The sequence below is a fragment of the Bos indicus x Bos taurus genome, chromosome 8, assembly GCF_003369695.1.
Source record: "Bos indicus x Bos taurus breed Angus x Brahman F1 hybrid chromosome 8, Bos_hybrid_MaternalHap_v2.0, whole genome shotgun sequence".
NCBI classification, from domain to species: domain Eukaryota; kingdom Metazoa; phylum Chordata; class Mammalia; order Artiodactyla; family Bovidae; genus Bos; species Bos indicus x Bos taurus.
Window position 1 is genome coordinate 47817882 of NC_040083.1, and position 22646 is coordinate 47840527.

Genomic DNA, 22646 nt, shown 5'->3' on the forward strand with positions numbered 1-22646 from the left:
ATCAGGGAAAGGTTATGATAAATTCTCTGAGGGAAATAAACAAAATTATGAACAATGAGTGTGATAGAAGTTACATCAATAATCCTCAATGAACCACATCTCCTTATTCATGTCCTTGCAAGGTCCGCTTCCATAATAACTCTGAACTTGGCCATGTGGCTTGCTTTGGCCAATGCAACATGGAAGAACAATGTCAGCAGAGGCTTCAAAAGTGCTCGTGCAAGTTGTTGGAGGTGGGGGGGGGGAGGTATTAATATTTAAGATAATATAGTCACAGAATACAGGGAACCCTGGAACAACACAGGTTTGAACTGTGCAGATCCAGTTATAGGTGGATTTTTTTTTTTTTCTTCCAATAAATACGTACTACAGTACTACATGGGCTTCCTCAATCACTTAGCAGTAAAGAATCTTCCAGCAATGCAGGAGATGCAGGCTCAATCCCTGGATCAGGAAGATCCCTGGAGAAGGAAATGGCAATTCATTCCAGTATTCTTACCTGGGAAATCCCATGGACAAAGGAGCCTGGCAGGCTATAGTTCATGGGGTGCCAAAAGAGTCAGATACAACGGAGCAACTAATCAACAACAGTACTACATTATCCAAGGTTGGTTGTATCCATGGATGCAGAACCTTGGGGTACTGAGGGCCAACTGCAAAGTTATATCAGAATTTTCAACTGCATGTAGGGTGGGCATCCCTAACCTCTGAGCTGTTCAAGGGCCAACTGAATGCAGGAAGTGATAGTTAAATCAAGACCTAAGGATGTTAACCCTAAGAACAGAAATTTCAGAAGGAAGATGAGTTACAATGCTGAAAAAGGAAGGACTAGAGCAAGCTTAGCCCTGAGGACCAGGGAATCTAGGCTTGGAATTTATGGACTCAGGAGAAATTTTTGCATAATTTCTGCTTGGACTGGCCTTATCCAGATACCAAACAAATAAAAAGAAATTATTAAGGTCTAAGAATTTTCTAGACAGATTCTTCACTTTATATAGAAATATAGAAAATTGCTTAGTTGAACATAAGCAACAATTTTAAAAAGGTCTGACAGCTTTTACCTTTGTGTCCCTGGAATCCTTAGCTGCTATATAAAAATCTGTTTACCCTGCTGGAGAAGCCACATAGAAAGAGTGCTCTACTTTCAATTTTTCATTATACTGAGAGACCATGTGCGGGGTAAAAGGATGAGAGATGATCTTATAGAGAGAGAAGACCCAGCCACCTCAGTATCCCAGCTGAGGTCAGCCCCACCTACCTCACCAAATAAACACAGCCATATGAATGACCACTGGCAAGAACAGCAGAGGAACTGCCCAACTGAGCCCAATCTAGATTTCAGAATCATTAGCAAATCAACTAGTTGTTATTTTAAGCCATTAAGTTTAATAAAAAAATATTAATAAGTAATAAAAAAATATCTCGGACTTCTGTGGTGGTCCAGTTGTTAAGAATCCACCTGCCAGTGCAGGCAACATTTGTGCCCTGGTCCAGGAAGATCTCACATGCTGCAGGGCAACTAAGCCTGTGTGCCACAACTACTGAGCCCAACTCTAGAGCCTGCAATTTGCTACTACCATTCCCCCACACAGCAACTGCTGACGCCCATGTGCCCTAGAGCCTGTGCTCCACAGCAGGAGATTAGCCCGACTCTCAGCAACTAGAAAAAGCCCCCAGGCAGCAACAAAGACCCAGCACAGCCAAAAATAAATAAAATTTAAAAAAACCTTCAACCAGTGGGTCTTGCCAAAGGGAAATTTTGTCCCCCAGTAGATATCTGGCAATATCCAGAAGCAATTTTCACTGCCACCCTGGAGGGAGAGGTACTATAGGCATCCAGTGGGTGAGTAGAGGCCAGGCCTGCTGCTAAATATCCTGCAACGTCCAGAATAAGAATTCTCTGTTCCCAAATATCAATAATGCCCAGGCTGAGAAACTCTGACTTCAAAAAGGGTATATGCATTTATGATTTTATAGGTAATTGTCAGACTATTTCATAGAAGCTATGCCAATGTATTTTTCCAGGAGCAATGTATGAGAATACCTATTTCCCTATTACCTCACTGGCAGTATCACTATATATATATATGTAGATATACATATAGATGTAGAAATATGTACCCATCTTTGCCATAGGAACAATATCATAACTTTAACGTATATTTACCTAATAATTACCATGGATTATTGCTCAAACTACCACACAATTGCACTCATCTCACATGCTAGTAAAGTAATGCGCAAAATTCTCCAAGCCAGGCTTCAGCAATATGTGAACTGTGAAATTTCAGATGTTCAAGCTGGTTTTAGAAAAGGCAGACGAACCAGAGATCAAATTGCCAACATCCGCTGGATCATGGAGAAAGCAAGAGAGTTCCAGAAAAACATCTATTTCTGCTTTATTGACTATGCCAAAGCCTTTGACTGTGTGGATCACAAGAAACTGTGGAAAACTCTGAAAGAGATGGGAATACCAGACCACTTGACCTGCCTCTTGAGAAACCTATATGCAGGTCAGGAAGCAACAGTTAGAACTGGACATGGAACAACAGACTGGTTCCAAATAGGAAAAGGAGAACGTCAAGGCTGTATATTGTCACCCTGCTTATTTAACTTCTATTCAGAGTACATCATGAGAAACGCTGGGCTGGAAAAAGCACAAGCTAGAATCAAGATTGCCGGGAGAAATATCAATAGCCTCAGAGATGCAGATGACACCACCCTTATGGCAGAAAGTGAAGAGGAACTAAAAAGCCTCTTGATGAAGGTGAAAGAGGAGAGTGAAAAAGTTGGCTTAAAGCTCAACATTCAGAAAACTAAGATCATGGCATCTGGTCCCATCACTTCATGGGAAATAGATGGGGAAACAGTGGAAACAGTGTGAGACTTTATTTTTGGGGGCTCCAACATGACTGCAGATGGTGACTCCACCCATGAAATTAAAAGACGCTTACTCCTTGGAAGGAAAATTATGACCAACCTAGATAGCATATTCAAAAACAGAGATATTACTTTGCCAACAAAGATCCGTCTAGTCAAGGCTATGGTATTTCCAGTGGTCAGGTATGGATGTGAGAGTTGGACTGTGAAGAAAGCTGAGCACCGAAGAATTGATGCTTTTGAACTGTGGTGTTGGAGAAGACTCTTGAGAGTCCCTTGGACTGCAAGGAGATCCAACCAGTCCATTCTAAAGGAGATCAGTCCTGGGTGTTCTTTGGAAGGACTGATGCTAAAGCTGAAACTCCAATACTTTGGCCACCTCATGCCAAGAGTTGACTCATTGGAAAAGACTCTGATGCTGGGAGGGATTGGGGGCAGGAGGAGAAGGGGATGACAGAGGATGAGATGGCTGGATAGCATCACTGACTCAATGGACGTGAGTCTGAGTGAACTCCGGGAGTTGGTGATGGACAGGGAGGCCTGGCGTGCTGTGATTCATGGGGTCGCAAAGAGTCAGACATGACTGAGCGACTGAACTGGACTGAACTGAACTGAACCATGGATTTGGGAAGATCCCCTGGAGAAGGGAAAGGTTACCCACTCCAGTATTCTGGCCTAGAGAATTCCCTGGATCCATGGGGTCTCAAAGAGTCGGACATGGCTGAGCGACTTTCACTGCGCTTCACTTCAACCATGGATTAGTGTCTTTTCACATATATGAGAGCCATTTGTAGTTCCTTGTCTGTGACTTTTATGTTCATATCCTTTGCTTATTTTTCTCTTTAGCTGTTTCTCTTATTGTCATTAATTTGTAAAAGCTCTATAAGTATTAAGGAAATTATCCTTTTGTTTGCTATTTGAGTTGAAACTATGATTTCCCAGTTTAGTAGACTGATTTAGAGATGGTAAATAGCTAAAAACCAAACAATACCAAAAAACCACACTTAAGTGAAAAAATATGTTTGTAAGCTGCAGTTTAACCAGTGTCAGAAACTAACAAATGATGTGTTGAGGAAAGAAAAGTACCATTTGCTGCCAAGAACCACACAATGGGGCACAGAAGAACCAGCACATGTGAGCAGGGGGCTGAATGGACAGGGATCTGCATTCAGGGAAGGAGGGAGCCTCCTCTGAGGCTAGACTGTGAATCCAAGACTAAATTTCAAATTCTAAGCAATCACTTAAAAAGGTAGATGATACCACAAGTCAAAGATCAGTTCAGTCTCAGCTCCACTTCACCTTCTGGACCATTTGACTCTTGTCCCTCTCCCAGCCCCTCCCAATTTAAAAATAGCTACCGACCAAGGACCCTTAACCAAGGGTCTGGAGTCATACTGTTTCAGATCCTTAGCGATACCACTTACTAGCTGTTTGGACAAGGTGTTGAAGCTCTCTGTGCCTGTTTCCTTGTCTGTAAAATGGGAATAATCACATCCACCCCACAGAGCTGTTACGACAGTAAATGAGATAATAAATGTGAAGCATTTAGAAGAGTACCTGCATATAGGCATACCATGAAAGTTATTTAATGCTATTAATATGTACTAATATACACACACAATCTATTTCAGATAAGTAACACAATATCTTAAAATTTCAGTCACCTTTTGTGGATAATTATCTTCGTTTCACAAATAAGGAAACTGAGGCTTGGACAAAGTAAATAAGACCCACTTTTCTCATCACCTTTGAATCACCTTCCAATATTAAAGAAAGCAGTATCTTTACAAGGAAACATGGAGGGAAAAAGTCTTAGTTACACAAACGACTGGAAAACTATCTTCAAGTATATGAAGGGTTACTGTAGGGACCAGAAATTAATATTGTTTTGCTGCTCTAGAGGGGAAAGTGATATATCAACAGGTAGAAAGTCAAGGGATGCAGAATCTGGTCCAGTCTTATGAAGAAACTGCTGTCCTGACTTTCCATTGTATCCCTAGTCCCTAGCTGGTTGACAACAGCTCTCAATAAATATTTATAAATAAATAAATGAATAAAATAATAAGTGTATCCAGAATGAAACAGGCTACCTCAGAAGCACTCCATTCTGGTCACATGTAAGAAGAAGCTACAGCTAAGCATCTGATGGAGAGTTAGAATAACCTATTGGTATCTAATTATCCTGGGTTTCCCTGATAGTTCAGCTGGTAAAGAATTCTCCTGCAATGCAGGAAACTCCAGTTCTATTCCTGGGTCAGGAAGTTCCCCTGGAGAAGGGATAGGCTACCCACTCCAGTATTCTCGGGCTTCTCTGGTAGCTCAGATGGTAAAGAATCTGCCTGCAATGCGGGAGGCCTGGGTTTGATTCCTGGGGCTGGGAATATCCCTTGGAGTGGGGCTTGGCAAACTACTCCAGTATTCTTGCCTGGAGAATCCCCATGGACAGAAGAGCCTGGCAGGTCTCAGTCCATGGGATCAAAAAGAGTTGGACACAACTGAGCAACTAAGCATAGCACAGCACATCTAATTATTCTAGCTGAATCTTCAGGAAGAAAAATGACCCTAGTTCAAATAAAGAATATTTTCAGAACCACTAAGGGACTGACTTTTGACTTTAAAACTTTTTGTGCAACAGAAGAAACCAACTTGAAAAGGGATTCTTGTCAAATACTTCTCTATCTGGTGAGTCATTGTCTCTGTGGACACTGGTGACTGGAGCAGGACTATGCTACTGATATTTCATTTAGGTAAAACTTAGTAAGGAAGGTGTGCATGCTCAGTCACTTCAGTTCAGTTCAGTTCAGTCGCTCAGTCGTGTCCGACTCTTTGCGATCCCATGAACCGCAGCACACCAGGCCTCCCTGTCCATCACCAACTCCTGGAGTCCACTCAAACCCATGTCCATTAAGTCGGTGATGCCATCACTTCAGTCATGTCCAACTCTTTGCGACCCTATGGACTGTAGCTCTCCAGGCTCCTCAGTCCATGGGATTCTCCACAAGAGTACTAGAGTGGGTTGCCATTCTCTTCTCTAGGGTATCTTCCCCACCCAAAGATAGAACCCTGGGTCTCCTGCATTACAGGCAGATTCTTTACCACTGAGCCACCAGGGAAACCTAAAGAAGGCACAACGTGGTAAATCAACTCTATTTCAGTTGAAACAAAAGGGGTGGCAAACAAAGAAACCTAGTAAAGTAGATGTTGTAAGCAGCCTACCTCAGCAAGGAAAAAAAAAAAAAGAGGGGAAGAATGGTTCAAACATATAAAGTATTAATGTAACTTAACAATGATAATTCCTATCATTTGAGAACTTAAAAACCAGAGTCTTAATGGGAAAAGGGCAGTTACCTTCCAATAATTAAAGATATTGAAGCCTCTAAGAGGCCCAAGTTCAAATTCTGACAGGATCATTGTTTAACTCTGGGCAAATTTCTTAAACCCTCTATACTTCAGTTTAGTCATATATAAAGCAGTAAAATGAGGATAAAAAATTCCACAGGACCTAGTACGTTTGGGGTACTACCTTTCTCTTCCTCCCCCCACAATATAAGGAGCTTGTACATGATAGTTGGAATAGACCAACAATTAAATGACTTGCTTCATGAAGTAGGGAGTTCTCCATCCCTGGAGGTGTTTGTACAGAGGCTGGACAGCTTCATATAAATTGTTAACACATATAATGCTTCCTATGAGCCAGGAACTTCTGTGTATGTTTTACAGGTATAGATAGATAGAGACAGAGATAGATCAGATCAGATCAGATCGGTCGCTCGGTCGTGTCTGACTCTTTGCGACCCCATGAATCGCAGCACGCCAGGCCTCCCTGTCCATCACCAACTCCCGGAGTTCAGTGATGCCATCCAGCCATCTCATCCTCTGTCGTCCCCTTCTCCTCCTGCCCCCAATCCCTCCCAGCATCAGAGTCTTTTCCAATGAGTCAACTCTTCATATGAGGTGGCCAAAATAGATAGAGATAAATTCAGCTGATCTTCATATAAGAACCCGAGGTAAATGCTATTATTATCCACACTTTACAGATGAAATGACTAAGAGCAACTCAGTAATTTGTGTGAGTATACAGCTAGTAGGTGCCAGGAGTTTGAACTCAGGAAGTCTTGCTCTTCCAACCTTAAGTATACACAAGCAATCGTATAATGGACCTTTAACTATTAATTGGGTGGGTGCTGGCATCAATGACCTTGACGTTCCTTCCATCACAGAGATCCCAGGAGCTCCTAATATTAGTATGGGGTGAGCAGCTAAAGGGAGTCACCCTGGACAGACAGGAGAAAGGAGTGTAAAATGAGAAGCAGTGGATGCCCACCCAGTGGTGGGGGCCAAAGGCAGCATATATCTTCCAAGCTCGGGAGAGCACGCCAATCACTCTGGCTCAGGCTTTAGGAGACAGGGCAGTGAACCAAGAATGTTTCCTAAAGCCAAACCCTAGGTGTTATCGTGTGACAGGGCGACCAGCCATCCTTCCACTCTTCTGCACTTTTCAGTTCACACAGGAAAATAACACTGTCAGCAGCGCTGTGGCTCCTGCTTGCGCTGCGGGGCGCTGACGCACGCAGGGCGGAAAGGAAAGGGAGTAGGTGAGAGAGAGGCGGTTTGTGCCGACACGTTTCAGTTGCATCTCTCTTCCAGTCCGGGGCCACTTCTGCCGGCTGCTCCTACAAGGCTCGGGCTGTTTGGAGGGGAAGTTGGGGTGCCCACATTACATATTTGAAACTATGGTTTGAAGAGTTATTTTCATGGATTTAGATTTGGGGTTTGGATTCTGAAAGGATAAGGAAACAGGAGGATTAATGGGTCATAAGAGGACTTTTCTTCTTTTTTTCTCCTCTGCCTGTGGCAGCATTTAGAATTAATGTCTCCTGTTAACTCTCAAGTTAAAAAGTCATTATGCTGGATAAAATAATAATGATAATAATCCGGACTTACATGCACATGCTTGTGAAAAAAAATGCTTTCACAAACTCTGTCTTGTTTGATCCTCACCACACCTATGGAATAGACATGACAAGGATTATCATCCCAATTATATAGATGAGAAAAGTGAGGTTCAAATATTAGACTACTCAAATCAGTAATCAGTTTGTCTCTAAGAAACAAAAACATCACCTGTTTGTTTGTTTTTTAATTAAATTCATCTCTATGATTAGCCCATATTGTATACAAAGACAGCCTTATTCAAACTGCTTAATTAACACTCCCCCCCAAGATTATCTCTGCTGGACACAAGAGGAAAAAGATTACAACGCAGAGCAAGAAAAGAAACAGTTATAGATTAAAAGAGACTTAAATAATAAGCAAGTGTAATGACTGGATTCTGATTTGAACAAATCAGTGAAAGACACATTTGGGAGTAAATGAGAAAATCTGAATATGGACTAGAGATTAGGTGATATTTATTGCTAACGTTGTTAGGTGTGTTAGTGGTGCTGTAGTTATAAAGAAAATTTTTTTATTTTTAGAGTCTCTCACTGAAGATTAGGCATTAAATGTTAAGACATCTCTTAAAAATTTAGCAAAAAATAATAAGGAAGCACATGTGACACTATAGTTATAATTGTTCTCTCTAGCTTATGGATTTATAGGTGTTTATTTCACTTATTCTATTTTTCTATGGACTTACATTTTCATAGTGAAAGAAAAACTGTTGAGGAAAAGTGACACGTTCTCCTTTACATGTAAATATCTTTTTAAAGAGTTTTTTTGTGCTTTTACCTTTTCCTTGGCTCCCTTTCAGTGTATAAAAACTGTGTGACACCTGAATGGAGGAAAAAGCCTGACCTCATATTTGACTGAAATTTTACAGTTATAACTGTCTTTGGACACATCCCACCCTGCAGAATTCCAGATTACAACTGGGAGCTTAATACATTGAATGTGAAAAAGATTTCTCAGAAAAGAAAAAAAAAAGATCCTCTAAAGGGTTGTTTTTTTCTTTCTTGCTTTTCATTTTTAATTTCAAATTTACAGGAGTTACAAGAATGCTAGGAACCACCCCTGCGTATTCTTCATTTATGTTCATCAGTTATGAACACTTTGCCACATTCCTTCATCTCTCTATCTACAGATTACCTGTATTTTTTCTGAACCTTTTGAAATAAATGATGTGTTGTCATGCCCTTTTACCCCTAACTACTTCATTGTATATCTCACGGAAACAGAGACTTTTTTTTACAGAACAACAGTGTAATGATCAAATTCAGAAATTTTGGCATCAGTTCAGTTTAGTTCAGTTGCTCAGTCATGTCCAACTCTTTGCAACCCCATGGACTCTGGCATGCTAGGCTTCCCTGTCCATCACCAACTCCCGCAGTGTGTTCAAACTCATGTCCATTGAATCGGTGATGCCATCCAGCCATCTCATCTTCTGTTGTCCCCTTCTCCTCCTGCCTTCCTTCAATCTTTCCCAGCATCAGGGTCTTTTCCAACGAGTCAGTTCTTCACATCAAGTGGCCACAGTATTGGAGTTTCAGCTTCAGAATCAGTCCTTCCAATGAATATTCAGGACTGATTTCCTTGAGGATGGACTGGTTGGATCTTCTTGCAGTCCAAGGGACTCTCAAGAGTCTTCTTCTCCAACACCACAGTTTGAAATTTTGGCGTACAGTCTGTATGCTAGTTTCTCCAGCTAGGCAAACAATGTCATGTACAGAACTCCACCCTGCCCCCCAATCTGAATCCAGGATCCAGTCTAGAATCATCCATAGCCTGTCCTTGCCACTGGTTTCTTTAGTTTCTCCTACTCTGGAGCAGTCCCTTAGTCTTTCATTCCTCTTTCTGGATATGAACAACAAAGAGTACAGGTGAGTTGTTTTGTATAATCTCCCTTAATATAGGCAAAATAATAATAATGATAACTCTCATTGACTGATACCAAGTATTTTATCAATTCAATCTCTATCTTCTCCAGGAAAAGCTAGAATTACATTTATAAGAGAAGAGAAAATTTTAACTGTTAAACCTTGAAAGTATATATAATGAGCATTATTCTTTGACAGACGGTTCAGAGAGGCTCCACTGGTGAATAAATTTATTTAAATAAATTTGCATTGCAATAGGGACTTTCCTGGTGATCCAGTGGCTAAGACTCCACTCCCAATGCTCTGGTCCTGGTTTGATCCCTGATCAGGGCTGCCTAGGTGGTGCAGTGGTAAAGAATCTGTTTGCCAGTGCAGGAGACCTGGGTTCAATCCCTGGGTCAGAAAGATCCTCTGGAGGAGGAAAAGACAGCCTATTCCAGTATTCTTGCCCAGGAAAATCCCATGGACAGAGGAGCCTGGCAGGTTACAGTCCATGGGGTAGCAAAGAGTTCAACACAACTGAGCAGCTCAGCACAATAAAATACCATACAAGATGGGGAACTAGATCCCACATGCCACAACTAGGAGTTCACATGCCTCACCAAAGTTCGAAGATCCTGCATGACATGACCAAGGCCTGGTGCAGCCAGATAAATAAATTAGTATTTTTTAAAATTTTACATGGTAATATCAGGTTTAAACTAGGCAAAAAGATAACCAATGACTATAATAATTAAGCACTAAAACATATTACTAAGGGAATTTCTAGTGATCTCTAAATGTTGAGGTTTCTTTTCTTTTAATTGAATCAATTTTAATTATCTTACTTTTAAAAATAGTGGAAATATTTCCTTACCTGATATGTGTAAGAAATGTTTATGGAAAAGCAAGAAATCACATTATAACTTAAGATATTTTTCAGAATATGAATTCTTAAAAAGAACCTTAGATATCATCCAATTCCGCTTCTTGTTTTACAGAAAAGGAGACTAAAACCCAAAACTACATCCAACAGAAATAATCAGACAGGTGCACATGGGTGTCTTACAAGGATATGCATCCAGCACTGTTTAGAATAAGGAGAATGCTGGGAAGGAAATGATCTCAATGTCTATCAATGAGGAGTTGTTTTTTTAAAATTATTTTGTCAATACGTTAGATTCTTTCTAGCTATTAAATAATAATGCAAATATATATTTAATGGAAGATGGCCATCATATATGAAATGGAAAAGCAAACCCTAAAATAGTATGTGTAGTATATTTCCAGTTTTGTAAAAGTAAATGTGTATGTGTGTGTTTCTGAGAGAGTTGAAAATGTCTGGAAATAAATATACCAGAATATCACTAGTGATGGCCACTAAGGAAGACTAGAACTGATTTCAACTGACTTTTTCATATTTAGTAAAGTGTGACTATTTGCAAAATAGTTATTTTCATTGCAGGAAGAAGCAAATATCTTTTTTCATTTTCGCCTTTACTAGTGAACATTCACCACCAGCAAAAGTGTGTTGAACAATGTTACAAACTTCTTACTGGAGCCATTATTCTTAATGTCCAAGATCAGAAAAGATAGCAGGGAAGAAAGTCGTACCAATAGTGTATTTGAAAATGGAATTATGTCATTAGGGTTAGAATCTGAAGAGAAAACAGAATGTCTCTGTATCAATTGAGAAATGACATGCCATTTGGAAATTTTGGATGGATGGACTTCAACATGTATAAATGTGCATGGAATATTATTCCATAAAGAACTAGAGGTCAGTGGGAGGACAGATGGACTGCTAGATTTGATCCTAGGCTTTTAGACTTTAGTATTTATAGCCAACTTTACAGTCACTCACCCTGCTTATTTAACTTGTACGCAGAGTACATCAGGAGAAATGCTGGGCTGGATGAAGTACAAGCTGGAATCAAAATTACAGGGAGAAATATCAATAACCTCAGAGATGCAGATGACACCACCCTTATGGCAGAAAGTGAAGAAAAACTAAAGCGCCTCTTGATAAAAATGAAAGAGGAGAGTGAAAAAGTTGACTTAAAGCTCAACATTCAAAAAACTAATTTCATGGCATCTGGTCCCATTATTTCATGGCAAATAGATGGGGAAACAATGGAAACTGTGACAGACTTTATTTTGGGGGGCTCCAAAATCACTGCAATGGTGACTTCAGCCATGAAATTAAAAGACACTTGCTCTTTGGAAGAAAAATTATGACCAACCTAGACAGCATATTAAAAAGCAGAGATATTACTTTCCCAACAAAGGTCCATCTAGTCAAAGCTATGGTTTTTCCAGTAGTCATGTATGGATGTGAGAGTTGGACTATAAAGAAAGCTGAGCACCAAAGAATTGGTGCTTTTAAACCATGGTGTTGGAGAAGACTCTTGAGAGTCCCTTGGGCTGCAAGGAGATCCAACCAGCCCATCCTCAAGGAAATCAGTCCTGAATATTCATTGGAAAGACTGATGCTGAAGCTGAAACTCCAATACTTTGGCCACCTGATGTGAAGAACTGACTCGTTTGAAAAGACCCTGATGTTGGGAAAGATTGAAGGCAGGAGGAGAAGGGGACGACAGAGGATCAGATGGTTGTATGGCATCACTGACTCAATGGACATGAGTTTGAGTAAACTCCAGGAGTTGGTGATGCACAGGGAAGCCTGGTGTGCTGCAGTCCATGGGGTCGCAAAGAGTTGGACACGACTGAGCGACTGAACTGAACTGAACTGATACTCTCTTTGGGCTTCCCAGGTGGCACTAGTGGTAAAGAACCTGTCTGACGATGCAGGAGACAAAAGAAACACAAGTTCGATCCCTGGGTTGGCAAGATCCCCTGGCGTAGGAAATGGCAACCCACTCCAATATTCTTGCATGGAAAATCCCATGGACAGAGGAACCTGGTGGACTACAGTACACGGCAAGCTACATGTCCACAAAGAGTCAGACTCGACTGAAGCAACTTAGCATGTATGCACGCATACTCTCCTTAGGAAGAAAAGAGAGAAATTCAGGCCTCTGCTATTCCTCAAGCCTCTGCCCAAGCAATAGTCCTATATTGGCAACAGAGAGTGGATAAAGGCATGGTGTATGGTGATAACTGTCATGATATGAGGAATTCTTAATCTCTGTATGAGGCATTAGATCTCCCTTAAAATCCAGAAAGATGCACACACAATTCTGACTTAACTCCAGGAGATTCTTGAGTCCCTAGAATCCCATCCATTAATTTAATCAAAGTTCAGCAACTCCATGTGAAGAGTCCCTTATCCAAGTTGTAGCAGGAGGTGACCAGACCTGGTAAGAATAGGCAGAATCGACAGTAAAACTTTGGAGGTCAAGCCCTTGTTTCTGTTTGGAATAGGGGATCTTGGTTGTTTTAAATGTAGCCAGAGCAACTGGACCTTAAAATTAAAAAGGAAGAAAATGGAAGTTTATACATTTTTCTGGTTAATATTTTGAGTTAAAATGATGCCTTTCAGAATAAATAATTCAGCATAGTCCCAAGTGGTGAATTAAGGACAAGAGTTCATGATTCCTTACAAAGAAAAAGAAAGAAAACTGAAGATGCATTCATTTATTCAACAAATCTATATTGAGTTCCCACTATATGCTAGGCCTTGTTCCAAGAGCTGGAGACATAACAAAATAGAAAAAGTGTCTGCCACATGGAACTAGCTTTCTTGTGGAGGTGGGGGAAGGAGACGATAAACAAGTAAACAAACAATTACATGCTATAATGTCACACTGTGCTAAGTACCAGAAAGAAAAACTGCAGCAAAAGAAAGAAAGCAGTGGGGAGGTTGTTTAGCAGACGGCAGTGAGGGAAGGCTGAGAAAGCAACACTTGAACAAGTGCCAGGGTGGAGTGAAGGAGCAAGCCACACAAGCATCTGGGGAGTTTTCCAGGAAAACAGAACAGGAAATGCAAAGGCTCCAAACGGGAATGCACTCCATGTGTTTGAGAAACAGCTTGGAGGCCACTGTGAGGTGAGTAAGGGAGGGAGTAGTGGGAGGTCCGGGAGGCATCCTGGAGTCAAACCTCATAAAGGCTCGGAGGCCACAGGAGGGGCTTTGAGTTGCGTCCTAAAAGTTGTGGGAAGCCACCATCGAAAGGTTTTCAGGAAGGCAGTATCATGATTTGACTTAGTTTATGATATGTCACTCCAGCTGCTATGTGGAAAAGAAAAAGTAGGAGGATGAGTGTGAAGGCAGAGAAGAGGAAAGGAAATGCTTATTTTCCAATTCCACACGGTACCCAGGGTTTTATTTTGGGCCTAGGAATAGAGCATAGGTACAAAGATTATTGGGATCAAACTGTATTCTTTATGTGCTAAGTTGCTTTGATTGTGCCTGACTCTTTGCAACCCTATGGACTGTAGGCTGCCAGGCTCCTCTGTCCATGGGATTCTCCAGGCAGGAATACTGAAGTGGGTTGCCGTGCCCTCCTCGAGAGGATCATCCTGACCCACGTCTCTTGTGTCTCTTGCATTGGCAGACGGATTTTTTACCACTAGCGTCACCTGGGAAGCGCCCAGTTCCTTCTACCCAGTATGTCACTAACATCTAGCTGGTGGGTCCTAGGAGAGAGACAGGAATCACCCACCTAACATTAGCTGTGATGTTATGATTTATAATAAAAAATAAATATTTGGTCTTCATCCCCATGCCTGGCATACAGTTCCAAAAACCCTTAGAGTTCCTAAGTGATGAGAGTTAAGTATCTTTTGTTGTGTTAATGAGCTGCCTTAGGTACCAAGCCTAAGGAGAGCCAACCACAAGATTAGAGGATTGAAACTTCCCTGTCTTGGGGAAGGGAAGAGGGGCTGGAGGTTGAATCCGTTATCAATGACTAATGCTTTAATCAACCATGTCTGTGTAATGAAGCCTCCATAAGAACAGACAGAGATCAGATTTGTGAACACATGGGGATTCAGGGAGCATGGTCAGCTCGGGGGGAGCATGGTTAGCTCGGGGAGAGCATGGGAGCTCTGCACCCCTTCCTCACACCTTCCTTATGCATTTCTTGCATCTCGCTGTTCCTGAATAGCATACTTTTTTATAATAAGTTAGTAACCTAGTAAGTAGAATATTTTCTGTGAGTCCTGTGAACCCCTCTAACGAATTAACCCAACCGAAGGGGGTTGTTTTGGGAACCTCGCATCAATAGCTGGACTGAAGCTCTGAAGACAAACTGGACCTGCCATTAGCATCTGAAGTGGAGGGTGTGGAGCAGTCTTTTTAATGCTTTTTAAAAGAAATATATTTTTATTTGTTTATTTATTTGGCAGTGCCAGGTCTTGTTGCAGCATATAGGATCTTTAGTTGCAACATGTGGGATCAAGTTCCCTGATCAGGGATCAAACCTGGGCCCCCTGCTTTGGGAGTGCACAGTCTTAACCACTTGATCACCAGGGAGGTCCCAGGGGATGGGCAGTCTTGTAGGACTGCACCTTTAACCTGTGGAATATGACATTATCTTTAGGTAGATAGTGTCAGAGTTGAGTTGACTTGCAGAACACTCCCGTCAGCATGTCTGAAAAGTGCTTGGTACTATGTGAGAAACCACTCCTGACATTGGTTACCAGAACACTGTTAGCTTTATGCAAATAATGCCTTGTCTTTTCCTCAGTCTTCCCTTGTACAGGGCTTCCCTTGTGGCTCAGCTAGTAAAGAATCTACCCGCAGTGCAGGAGACCTGGGTTCAATCCCTGAGTTGGGAAGATTCCCTGGAGGAGAGAAAGGCTACCCACTCCAGTATTCTGGCCTGGAGAATTCCATGGATATATAGAGTCCATGCGGTCTCAAAGAGTTGGACACAACTCAGCGACTTGCACTTCCCACTGCAAGGGAGATACGGTAGCTAAGACACAGCATCCAAAGTCCTGGACTTGGGATCAGAAGACCTGGGTCCAACACTTCATAGGACCTGCATAGTTTAGGTAAGTCACATAATCTCTCTAGACCTCAGATTCTTCATCTGTAAGATGAGAGTAACACTAGCTTCTTCACAAAGCAGTTATGAGAAGTAAAATTCCAAAATGTATTTGAAAGGGCTTTGTGAATCCTAGGCAAATGTAAGGAATTATTTTTAAAACCTTACTCCTCTCCAATTCAGTCTTAACCCAGCTCAGACTTAGAAGCCACTAAAAGAAGGACGTGACAAAACAAAGAAATGGTTCTTGGATTCCACTCTTGGAGATGGGGGAGGGGGTTTGGGGCATGGAGAGGGGTGTGGGAGGACAGGTTAGGATTTTACAGAGTAAGAAGAAAAGAGAAAAAGTGAATGGAAGAGAGAAGCTTGCAGGCAGTGCATGAAGAAAGGTGAGTCTGTGTAGCAGAGAGTCACTGCTCAGATTTTCCTTCATGTCTGGCAATCAGCAGACACAGCCTCTGCATATCAGTCCCTCTGGGTCTGCCTTGGCTGCAGAGAGCCTTAACTGAGGGGCTTCTTATCTGAGGGGCAGCTTGCATCTGGTGACTGACAGACAAATGTTATAAAGGCCTACCCATTTTTGCTCACTGATGGACAACTGTAACAGTAATTTACTCCAACATTGCCAGCTGAGTTGCTGGAAACTTTGTCAGGCTTACATCAAAGATAAATTTCTCCCTCTGCTTCCCCTTCCTTACAAAAGTGTTAACCGCAACAAATATCTTACAAGCCAAACTGTCTCAGCATCTGCTTCCGGAGAACCTGGGCTGTACCAGAAAATTTCGGAAAGAACAGATGATAAAATGGGATTTAGAGCCAGATCACTCACTGCCCAGACTGGAGATAAGGACTCCATCATTGGAGCACAGATAATCTCTGTCATAAACTTTCACTGGTAGTGAATCGAGAAAGGAACGCACTAGCAGACGTGATGAACCAGGCATATGAGACATATGGAGGAAGTAGAAGCTGTAAGGGTAGCCATATTGAAAAGCTATTGCTAAAAACTATTGTTCTATAGAAAGACAGAATAACTGAAGGTAAGAAACAAGGCATTGGAAGTCAGATGTGAAAGGAGTAGGGCCTCTTGCAGAGAAGTTCTTATCTCCTGAAGCTGGAAAGTATAGAAAGTCAAGGTCCAAGCGTCGGTCTTAATAGAGTGCTTGAACATCAGAGATGATTAAAAGCCTAACCAAGGAAACTCTGTTACACTAAGGTCAGAGCTCTGTTTGGGGAACTAGGGACTCTGACACATGAGCTGGAACATCTGGGCAGACATCCCCAAAAATTTTGATTCCTTAGATTTCTTTGAACTTCCTCAGGCTGCAGATGTTGCCTATATCCTGTTATTAAGAAACAAACAATATTGCATCTTGGGCTTCCCTGGTGGCTCAGACAGTAAAGAAGCTGCCTGCAATGCAGGAGACCCGCATTAGATCTCTGGGTCAGGAATATCCCCTGGAGAAGGGAATGACAACCCACTCCAGTATTCTTGCCTGAAGAATTCCACGGACAGAGGAGCCTGGTGGGCTACACTCCATGGGGTCACAAAAAGTCATACACCACTGTGCTATATTGCATCTTAGGACCTACAGTACTTAAGGATTGTAGTCTTTATCACATTTCATTAATTCACTGGTCTGTCACTTGCAGAATGGATCCAGTAGGATAATTGTAGACCACTAACAACTCAACTAAATAATAGTCTAATCACAGATGCCAGGCCAGATGTGATAGTTTTGATTGAGGAGATAATATGGCCTCAGGAATATAGACTGAAGAGGACCTATCAATAGATTTTGGTAGACACTTCTGTTGGACACATGTACTCAGCAATATCAATTGTGAGCACAGATGATGATCTAGCTTGACGCTGAGATAAGACCTTTGAGGTCTAAACCAATAAAACCTTACTTTGGAATGACAGCTGAGTCAGCAGCTAAAGTCTCTTTTTCTCCCTCTAGTCTGGAAGAATATCAAAATATCTTTGTGTGGATCAAGCTTAAGTGCTTGATTGTTTTTGTATTACTTTCATAAATATTCCTGTCCACATTTTACTTCAGTGTTGGCTGTGGTTACCAAGTATCCATAACCCTTGAATTTCTAGACAGTATCATCCTTTTCCAAGACAGCTGTATACCCAAAAACTTGTGCTAGAGTGTATAACATCTGTACACATGTTATATTGGCTATCTGCAAATATCCCAGAGAAAAACACTACTTGTGAGATTTCCCTGGTGGTTCAATGTCTAAGACTCCTTGCTCCCAATGAAAGAGGGTTGGATTCAATCCCTGGTCAGGGAACCATATTCCACATGCCACAATTAAGAGTCTGTATTCCACAAAAAAGATCAAAGATCCTGAGGGCCACAACTAACACGTGGCACAGCCAAATAAATAAACGGGGGACTTCCCTGGTGATCCAGTGGTTAAGGATATTCCTTGCAATTCAGGGGACACAGGTTTGGTCTCTGGTCAGGGAACTAAGATCCCACATACTGCAGGGCACCTAAGCCCAAATGCCTCAACTAAGACCCAACAGAGCCAAATAAATAAGTGTTTAAAAAACATTTCTATGTACATTACTGTAAGCTTCTTCAATAGTTGGGACAATGGCAATTCAGAAATTGACTTTGACTTTGCAAATGTGTTTTTTTCTCTCAATCAGAAAAGAAGAAACAGAAAGTTTCAATTCTCATGTAATAGGCAAAAATACATATATTCAGTTTCTCCCCAGGGATATATTAACTCTCCTTCTGTTACAATATAGTCCAAAGGAATCTGGAGAACCTGGGCATCTCACAGAACAACACATTGATCCATTATTACTGGTGATGATGTGTTGATTGAACTGGGTGAGCGAGAAATGGCTAGCACTTCAGAGGGCTTTGTAAGATATGTGTGTTCCAGAGAAAGAAACCCTGTGAAGATTCAGGGCTTGCCATATCTACAAAATTTCAAGGAGCCCAGTTGTAAGGGATATGTCAGAATCTCCCTCCAAATTGAAAAAATTAATCATTGCATCTTCTCTCCTACCACTGGCTGTTAAGTGTCTCTTCTGTAGATTCTCTCTGGTAGATGCTAACATTTGATACACTTCATGCCCGCTCCTATGTCTATCCATATGCCCTACTCCAGACCTCTTTGTCTGCAAGCTTCCTAACTTATTTATCATTCCATCCAGATCACTGGCCAACTGGCCACACTATTTGCCACTGCCCTTGAGTTCATATATATTCTAACCTCAGATTACTTTTCTTTCTGTATAAAATGAATGTTCAAGTATACCACTCTGCACTCCATGTACTGGAGGATTTTCTATTTACATTGTCTTTCAAGGCCACTTCTGAGGAAACTATAGAGAAGCCACCTTCCATTTCCAGCTTGCATTCACATATGCAAAGCAAACCCAGACTCTTTTCTCCTCCTTCAGTTGGTCATGCCAAATCCCCCATACAGCTTCATGTGTGAGCTACGAGGCAGTATGGAAGCAACAGTGGGAGGTACCACGGGGATGTTCAGGCTACTGTTCATGCAGCTTGCTTGTGCCCTCTGGTCTTGCTTATGCTCAATCCTGGATGTAGCACCTTTTTGTGTGAGGTATTGCTTCTCTTATGACTTGGTTGATCAGCTGCAGTGCATGATAAGATGTTTCACTATGTCACTTAGTGACCGCTGACAGACTTTCTGTCTTTACTAGGGCCTGAAAGCATGGCAGGATACTTTTTTAAAGGCATGTGATTCTCTACTGCAAATAACATGGCCTTGCTCCCAATTCCCAAGGCTCTGAATTGTGATTCTTTGCCACAAAATCCATACAGCATCTTTTCCTGCTGCTGATAGATCCAAAACCACGGAGACTATAGGGTCCTAGGGCTCAAGTGACAAGGCTGCTCACACCTCAGCCTGGACCTGCTGCAAAGTGATTTATTGCACAAGGTCCCCAAAGCCCAACGTGCACATCACCGAGCATATGAGCTGGAGAGGTAACTAACACATACATATGCCTTCAAGCATTCATCTGTTTTTGATAAACATGACAGTGAAAGTAGTTGAACACCAGGGGACCCAGCAGAACAATTTCAATTTGTATATAAGAAGCCAGCCAGAGTAGGTAAAAACTACAGAATACAACCCCAAGGTCATCTAGGACCTTTTTTTTTTCCTTCCCAAGACATGCAAAAATCAAACTTTCTAGTTGATTAGCCAGGTGTGAAAGGTCTACCTTGACAAGAAAAAAGTACATCCTGTTGTCTTCATTTTTTTTTTATCACAAATGGGGTCTTGTCAGATACTAATACATTACAATTCTTTAAACACAGGAAGTGGCAAGAACAAATTTTCTCAAAGGCTCAGAATGGTACAGTGTTGTTCCTCCCCTGCCCCTAACACACAAAAGATATCTGAGAATATACCTGTCTGTTATGTGTAAATTTTCATTGACTCAAGTCTGCTAGAAGGGTCTAAGCAGTATATAGCATTGTTCTATTATAAATAAAAGCTCAGGACTTATTTGCAGTTATTTTAGGGGCATTCACTTTGGAAAGTATTCATAAAGTTCAAGAGTTGTTAGTGCCAGTCCTTGGTACCAAAAAAGTTGGAGATCAGTGTTCTATACTATGTCTTTTAACTTTTTTCTGTATTCAGGCACTATTATCCGTTTTTAAATATATTTTGCATTTTCAAACTTTTATTTTTAAATACTATTTTACTTCTATATTTAAAATATTTATATTTTATTTTTATACTTAAGCTATCAAGTCATTAAAAATGTGGAAATCTTAAACACACATTATTAAATGGAAGAAGCCAATCTGAAAGGCTATGTCCTATATGACTCCAATTATATGACATTATATGACATTCTTGCCTGGAAAATCCCACGGATGGAGGAGCCTGGTAGGCTGCAGCCCATGGGGTCGCGAAGAGTTGGACACAACTGAGCAACTTCACTTTCCCTTTTCACTTTCATGCATTGGAGAAGGAAATGGCAAGCCACTCCAGTGTTCTTGCCTGGAGAATCCCAGGGACGGAGGAGCCTGGTGGGCTGCCGTCTATGAGGTCGCACAGAGTTGGACACGACTGAAGCGAATTAGCAGCAGCAGCATATGACATTCATGGAAATAGTAAAAAAAGATCAGTGGTTGCCAAAGGTTAAGGGAGATGGAGGGATGAAAAGGCAGAACAAAGAGAATTTTTATGGCAGGGAAACTAATTTGTATGACACTACAAAGGTGAATAGGTGTCATTATACCTTTGTCCAAACTCATGGAATGTACAGCAGCGAGAGCTAACAACAGTGACTTTTGAGTGATAATGATGTATCAGTGTAGGTTCATTAATTATAACAAATGTATCACTCTGGTTGGGGATATTGATAATGTTGGGGGCTATGAACATGTAGGGACAGAGGGTATATCAGAAACCTCTGTACATGCTACTCAATTTGACTGTGAACCTAAAACTGCTCTAAAAAAATAAGGTCTACTATATATACTCTAAAGAAAAATCAGTGAGTGAATGCATGCTTAATGAATATGTTATATCAATAAACTAGTTATAAATTTTAAAAATGATATATGAAAGAAAAGTAAGGAAATTCAGTTATGCGGTTTTGTTTGCTAGTTTCTTTGCTTCTTTGTTTTTATTTTCTTCTATGAAAAAAAGTACCAAGTAGAGGCACCAAAAAGAAAGTTCCCAGATTGGGAATCTTTTACTGCTTTCCATTAAAATGTCTTTGCTACTTTTCAGTAGAGGAAAAAGAAAGAGAGGTAATGGATCAAAACCTGTGTATGAGAGGCAACTCTCTTTCAGTTTCATCACAGGACTGAAGGAGTCACCCTCTGAGTCATAGCACACTAAGTGTTTACAGGACCAACAAACATTTGACTTTAGTAGCTTCACATGGGAAAAATCCCTGACACGGCTCTCAGGTTGAAATGAATGAAGAAATAACATACAAAAGACACAAAAATAAGGTCACCTGTAAGAGCCCTCAGGTTGAAATGAAGAAATAACATACAAAAGACACAAAAATAAGGTCACCTGTAAGAACTGTTTCATGGCTATTAAAGCACAAATACAAAAGGATAAACATATTATCTTTTTTAAAAAAGTTCAATCTACTCTTACTTCCTTTTACAGTGCAAAGAAACTACTTTGTAGCACGGTCTACACAGTACATCCTGAAAGATTCTTGCATTTGATTTGCATGGCAGAAAAAGATGTTCTCATAGAGCATTATTTACACAACAGTACAACAAAATATTTGATCAATTAACCAATCCAAATAAAATTAGAGCCCATTCACGATTCATCTCAGTCTCACTTGTTTCCCATCAAATTATAGAAGCTTTGTATAAATGAAATCAAGTTTACACTTAAGGAAGGAAGTCAGTGGTTATTTCAACCACCTCTTAGCCCCTATGTCCTTCCTTTTGTCTCCCCAAACAATGCTTTTATAACCAACATCCTGCTGTAAGTCTCGCTGAAAATTTCAGCTTCTTAATTTACAAATGAAGTGAGCTTTAGCAAGTCACTTTAACTTTCTGGGACTTAGTTTCTTCATCTGTAAAATGGAGATAAGAGTAATACTCGTCTCATGACATGGCTGTAAGGATTAAATAATACAGTGCGTGTTAAGCTCTCAGCATACTTCTTAGCATATGAAAAATGCTCAGTAAGTTTTGTTTTTCATTGTTGTCATAAGGGCCATTCAGTGATAGATGACAATCCTTTTTGAACTGTGTGTAATCTATTAGGACAGATGTTTTTTGTTTCTTTTTAACCAAGAGCATTTATGCAATGCTAGCATCATTCTTATCTATGGAGCCTGGATATTGAGAAAGTCATGGGGAAAACCATGTGACACCTTTGGTGCCAAATGTCTGGAGTATTGGGATCCACCTGGGACTTTTCCAGTGCTCATGGGTGACAGCTGAATGTCACAGGATGCCAGAAAACAAGGAGACTAAACACCAGTTGAGATCCTGGAAATAATTTTGGAACTAGGAATGGG